This window comes from Fukomys damarensis, unplaced genomic scaffold (genome assembly GCF_012274545.1).
Source record: "Fukomys damarensis isolate Sample0158 unplaced genomic scaffold, DMR_v1.0_HiC HiC_scaffold_73766, whole genome shotgun sequence".
Lineage (NCBI taxonomy): Eukaryota > Metazoa > Chordata > Mammalia > Rodentia > Bathyergidae > Fukomys > Fukomys damarensis.
The window spans coordinates 38,253-45,169 of NW_022974678.1; positions in this window are offsets into that span (position 1 = coordinate 38,253).

A 6,917-nucleotide genomic window follows, 5' to 3' on the forward strand; every position below is an offset into this window, starting at 1 on the left:
TAAATTGCAGACCAAAACTCATTGAGAGACAAAGAAGGCCACTACATCCTTGTAAAGGGAACAATTCAAGAGGAAGAGATGACTCATAAACATAAATGCACCAAATATTAATGCCCCCAACTATATAAAACAAATACTAAGTAACATAAAAAACCAAATAAGCACTAATACAATTGTGCTGTGCTATTTAAATACCCCACTATCACAAATGGACAGATCCTCTACGCAGAAAATCAATAATAAAATAGTAAGAACTGAATCAAGCTTTGGAATACATAGACTTAACAGACATCTATAGAGTATTCCACCCCAGAAAATCAGAATATACATTCTTTTTGGCTGCACATGGGTAATTCTCCACGATAGACCACATACTAGCTCACAGAACAGGCCTGAATAAATGCAAAAGAATCAAAGTTATCCCTTGTACATTATCAGATCATAGTGCAATCAAGCTGGAGATCAATAGCACAAGAAACTGTAGGACCTTCACAAACACATGGAAATTGAACAACACTCTCCTGAACAATCAATGGATCACAGAGGAAATTAAAGAAACTAGACAATTATTACAAATAAATGAAAACTCCAATACAACATACAGGAACCTATGGGACACAATGAAAGCTCTACGTGGAAAATTCATAACACTGAATGCCCACACTAGGAAAACAGAGTGAGCTCAAAAAAACAACCTAATGATGAATGCTAGACTGCTAGAAAAAAAAAGAGCAAGAAAGACCCAAAGCTCAAACAGAGAGGAAATTAAAAAGATTAGAGCAGAAATCAATGCAATGGAAACAAAGAAAATGATACAAAAAATAAATGAAACAAAAAGTTGGTTTTTTGAAAGAATAAGTAAAATTGATAATAAGTAAATAAAAAAAAAAAAAAAAAGGAAAGAAAAGGCTCAGATCCATGCAATTGGAAATGAAAAAGGCGAAGTCACAATAGATCCAAAAGAAATCCAGAGGATCATTAATATCTACTTTGAGAACCTGTACTCTAATAAATTGGAAAAAATAGAAGAAATGGACAGATTTTTAGATACTTATGAATTACCAAAGTTGAACAAAGAAGATAAAAAACATTTCAAACACCTCAATTACAGTCAGTGAAATTGAAAATGTAATTAAAAATTTACAAACAAAGAAAAGCCCAGACCCTGATGGATTCACTGCTGAATTTTACAAGACATTTACAGAAGAACTACTGCCTTTACTCTTCAAACTTTTCAATGAAATTGAAAGGGAAGCTATACTTCCAAATTCATTCCTGGAAGCAAATATCACTTTGATTCCCAAGCCAGGGAAAGATGTAACTAAAAAAGGCCAATCTCCTTAATGAATATAGATGCAAAAATCCTTAATAAGATACTAGCAAACAGAATACAGAGGATCATCAAGAAGATCATATATCCTGACTAAGTCAGATTTATTCCAGGGATGCAAGGATGGTTCAACACACATAAGTCAATAAATGTAATACACTATATTAACAAAGTCAAGGACAAAAAACATGTGAACCTCTTGATAGATGCAGAGAAAGCATTTGACAAAATTCAACACCCATTCATGATAAAAACCCTGCAAAAAATTGGAATAGATGGTCTATATCTCAACTTAATAATGGCTATCTATGAAAAAACACTGCTAACATCATATTAAATGGCCAAAAACTGAAAACCTTCACATTAAAATCAGGAACAAGACAAGGATGCCCACTATCACCACCCCTCTTCGATATAGTTCTAGAAACATTAGCTATAGCAATTAGACAAGAGAAAAAATTAAAGCAATAAAGATAGGAAAGGAAGAAGTTAAACTATCAGGCTATCTATGAAAAAACACTGCTAACATCATATTAAATGGCCAAAAACTGAAAACCTTCACATTAAAATCAGGAACAAGACAAGGATGCCCACTATCACCACCCCTCTTCGATATAGTTCTAGAAACATTAGCTATAGCAATTAGACAAGAGAAAAAATTAAAGCAATAAAGATAGGAAAGGAAGAAGTTAAACTATCAATATTTGCTGCTGATGATACTCTACAATGAAGACCCAAAAATTCTACCAAAATACTTCTAGACTTAATTGATACTCTTGGCAGAGTAGCTGGATACAAGGCCAACACTCAGAAATCAATAGCCTTCTTGTACAAAAATAACAGACACACTGAGAGAGAAATTAGGGAAACAATTCCTTTCACAATAGCATCCCAAAAAATGAAGTATCTAGGAATCAATCTAACAAAAGAAACAAAAGATCTCTACACTGAAAACTATAGCACTCTGAAAAAAGAGAAAGAAGAGGATATAAGAAAATGGAAAGATATCCCCTTCTCCTGGGTAGGAAGAATCAACATAGTGAAAATGGCCATGCTACCAAAACTGTTATACAGATTCAGTTGAATGCTAATTGAAATTCCAAAACAATATTTCACAGAACTAGAAAAAAGAATCCAAAAATTCATTTGGAACCAGAAGAGACCTAGAATAGCAAAAGCCATCCTAAGCAACAGAAACTTGGCAGCAGGTATAATTTCTCTCTTCAGCTAGTCTGTTATTCAATACAAGAAGGCTGTTGTTTGAGTTTTGACTTTGTACCCTGCTATGCCACTTAATTGTCAAATTTTTTGTTATCAATAAGTCTTTTGGTGGAGTTTTTGGGTTCTTCTGTGTAGAGTATCATGTCATCTGCATATAAGGACAATTTTAATTCTTCTTTCCTATCTTTAGTGCTTTTATTTTTTTCTCTTGTCTAATTGCTCCTGCTAATGTTTCCAGAACTGTATTGAACAGGAATGAGGATAATGGACATTGTTGTCTTGTTCCTTATTTCAGCATGGAAGCTTTCCTTTTCTGACCACTTAGTATGATGTTGGCTGTTGGTTTATCATAGATTGCCTTTATCAGGTTGAGATAAAGAGCATGTATTCTAATTTTCTGTAGAGTTTTTATCATGAGTGCATGATGCATTTTGTTGAATGCTTTTTATACTGTATTACATTTATTGCTTTACATGTATTGAGCCACCCTTGCATCCTTGGGATAAATCCAAGTTGGTCAGGGTGTATAATCTTTTTGATGACCCTCTCTCTGTATTCTGTTCACCAATATCTTATGGAGGATTTTTACATCTATGTTCATTATGGAGATTGGCCTGTAGTTCTATTTTTTTGTGTGGGTCTTTCCCTGCTTTTGGAATCAAAGTAACACTTGTTTCCAGGAATGAATTTGGAAATAGTTTCCCTTTCTATTTCACTGAAGAGTTTAAAGAGAGGTGGCAATAGTTCTTCTCTTAGTGTCTTGTAGAACTCAGCAGTGAAGACATCAGGACTTGGGCTTTTTGTTGTTGTTGTTGCTGTTGTTGGTAAATTTTTAATTATGTTTTCAATTTCACTGTATTTGGGATTTTCAAAAATTTTATATCATCTTTAACTTTAACTTTGGTAATCCTATGTACTTAGAAATTTATTTCTTTTGTGTTTTCCATTATATTAGGTATGCATGTATTTGAGCCTGTCCTTCCTTCCTGCCTACCTTTCTTTCTTCCTTTCTTTCTTTTTTCCTTTTTTTTTTTGATAAGGTTGGCTAAGGTTTTGTCAGTTTTATTCTTTTGCAAAACCAACTCTCCCATTCATGAACGTTTTTGTATCATTCTCTCAGTCTCCATTGCATTGATTTCTCTTCTGATCTTTATAATGTCATCCCTTGCACAAGCTTTGAGTTTGTCTTGCTCTTCTTTTTCTAGGAGTTTGAGGTTCAGCATACGGTTGTTTATTTGAGGTTGTTTTGATTTCCTGGTATGGGAATTCACTGCTATGAATTTCCCTTGTAGAGCTGCTTTCATTGTGTCCCATAGATTCCTGCATGTTGTACTGGCATTACCATTTAATTGTAGAAACTGTCTAATGTCTTCTTTAAGTTCCTGTGTGACCCATTGGCTAGGAAAATGTTATTCAATTTCCATGTGTTTGTGGAGTTCTTGCAATTTCTTATGCTATTGATCTCCAATTCAATAGCACTATGGTCTGATAATATAAGGGGGATAACTTCAGTTCCTTTGCATTTATTTAAACAAGTTCTATGAGCTAGCATGTGGTCTAATTTGTAGAATGACCCATGTGCGGCCAAAAAGAATGTATATCCTGAATCTGTGGGGTGGGACCCTCTGTAGACATCTATTAAGTCCCTTTGTTCAAAAGTGTGGTTCAGCTCTAGTATTTTTTGTTGTTGATGCTTTGTCTAGATGATCTGTCCATTTGTGACAGTTGGGTATTGAGGTCCCCACTACAATTTTGTTAGTGTTTATTTGGTATTCCATATCCATTAATATTTGTATTGCATAGTTGGGAGCATTAGTACTTGGTGCATTCATATTTATCATTGTCATCTCTTGCTCTTGGATTGTTCCCTTTACAAGGATGGAGTGACCTTCATTGTCTCTCTTAATTAGTTTTGGTTTTAAATCTACCTTGTCTGCAAATAAAATAGCAGCCCTTGCTTTACTCCAGGTTCCTGTCACATGAACTGTTTTCCAACATCTTACTCTCAGTCTATGAATTTCTTTGTGGATTAGGTATATTTCTTATGTACAGCATATTATTGGATTTTGCTTCTTAATCCATTCTGCCAGTCTATTTCTTTTGATTGGTGAATTGAGATCATTAACATAGATGGTTTTAACTGACATGTTTTGACTTATTTTTGTCATATTACTTTCCTGTTGTTGGCTCTTTTATTTTTTATTTCCCCCCCCGTGTGTGTGTGTGTGTGTGTGTGTGTGTATACCTGGGATTGAACGTGGGACCTTCCACTTGAAAGGCAGGCAGAAGAACCACTGAGCTAAATCCCCAGTTCCTCCCCACTTCTCTTTTTTTTGAGACAGGGTCTCACTATGTAGTTAAGGCTGACCTGGAAGTCACTATGTAGCCCAGGCTGGTTTCAACTCACAGCAATCCTCCTGCCTCAGCCTCCCCAGTGCTGGGATTACAAGTGTGAGCCACCATACCTAGTGTCACTTCTCCTTTAATTTCTTTCCTTGCCTGATGGCTTTGCTCTCTTGGGCCTCATGAAGTTGTGACCCTCATTGTCTTTTTCTAGGGCACCCTTTAGAGTTTTTGGATTTGGTTTGGTATTCATCAAATTTCTAGGTGTTCTTTTTGTGGAAGTATATTTTTACCCCTTCAATTTTAAAAGATAGTTTTGCAGCATACATCAATCTTGATTGGAGGTTCTTTTCTTTTAGGGCTTGAAATATCTCCCACCAGGTTCTTCTTGATTTAAGGGTTTGTGTTGAGAAGTCTCCTGTGATTCTGATGGGCTTCCCTTTGTAAGTGATTTATTTCTTTTCTCTAACTGCTTGTGGTATTTTTTCTTCTGTTGATTTTTCTGGCATCTTACTATTGTATGTCCAGGTCTAGATTTATTTTGATCGTTGCACTGGGGATTTAGCTCAGTGGTTCTGCCACCTGCCTTGCAAGTGCAAAGACCCGAACTTGATCCCAGGTAACAAACAAACAAACAAAAAAGTATTTTGATCATTGCTAGTTGGAGTCTCATATGCCTCATTTATCTGTATGTCAAATTCTTTTGCTCTTTTTGGGAAATTTTCTGTCATTAATTTTGTGAAGTTTTAAAATGTCATTTGTACTTTCTTCTGCTTTTTCATTGACTCCTATCAGTCTTATGTTAGTCTTCTTTGTGTCATCTAGCAGCTGCTGGATTGATTTCTCATGATCCCTTTCTATTTTGAAGAGTTCTCTTGATTTCATGGTCACTAACTGCAATTATGTCTTCTATATCTGATATTCTGTGTTTACATTGCCTCATTCTGTTGTGCATAATTTAAATGGAGTTTTAAAATCTGGATATCTATTCAAATCTGCTTTGTGGATTCCATTTCTTTCCTATATTGGGCATTTGTGGCTTCCATCATGGTCCTGAGCTCATCTTTTCTTTTTTTTTTTAAATCTTATTCTGGTCTAGAATCTCTAATCATGTCTTTCATTCTGCTCACCATCTCTGTAGTTATCTGGGAAATTATATCTGTTTTGAATTTTTCTAGGGCCTTATTCATCTGTTTTGCTACTTCCTGTGCTATCAGTTTAGGATGTCCAGGTGGTTGATTATCAGATTTTTCCACCTTGTTTATCCCAGAATTTGCCTTTAATGAGCTGGAAGTCAGGATTTGCACTTTGCTTATGTGTCTTCTCATTCCTATTTTTGTTATTGGTGCTGTTTTTGGTTTAATTCTTGTGTTAATACTTCAATACTGCTCATTATAAGTGTCTTTGTTATTTGTATTTAGAATTCTATGGGATGATTGCTTCTCAGAAGTGCCTTCCAGATATAGCTGGTCTTTAGTGTTTGAGTCTCTAATGACTCTCAGGCAATTTTGTTGTCAGTATACCAGGAAGGACAACTGATTAGATCAATCACAGATCTTTAGGCCAAGTGATACAATCAGTAACAACAGTAGCATCAAGCATTGATTTACAAATGACAATTTATGGTAGCTAGTAATCTATTACTTTTAATCTCATGAATTAAATAAATATCAAGGACCACCCAAAATTTTTTATAGTCAATAAACTCTATAATATTGCAACTTTCTCCTTCAGGAGGAGGACTTAGCAGGAGTTGAGGAGGGAGGGATAGATAAGTAGAAGGATAGGGAAAGGTTAGAAGTGAGGACAGAGGACACAAGAAGATCACACAACCCTTGGAAAACTGTTGAAGACAAGATGAAAAAACAGAATGAAAGAACAAAGACAAGAACAGAAAAAACAAAACAAAACAGGAATTTAGTTCAGTGCCACTGCACCTGCCTTGCAAGTGCAGTCTTGACTTTGATCTCCAGTACCAAAAAAAAACCAAAAACAAAAAAAACAATAACAAAAAAAAAAACAG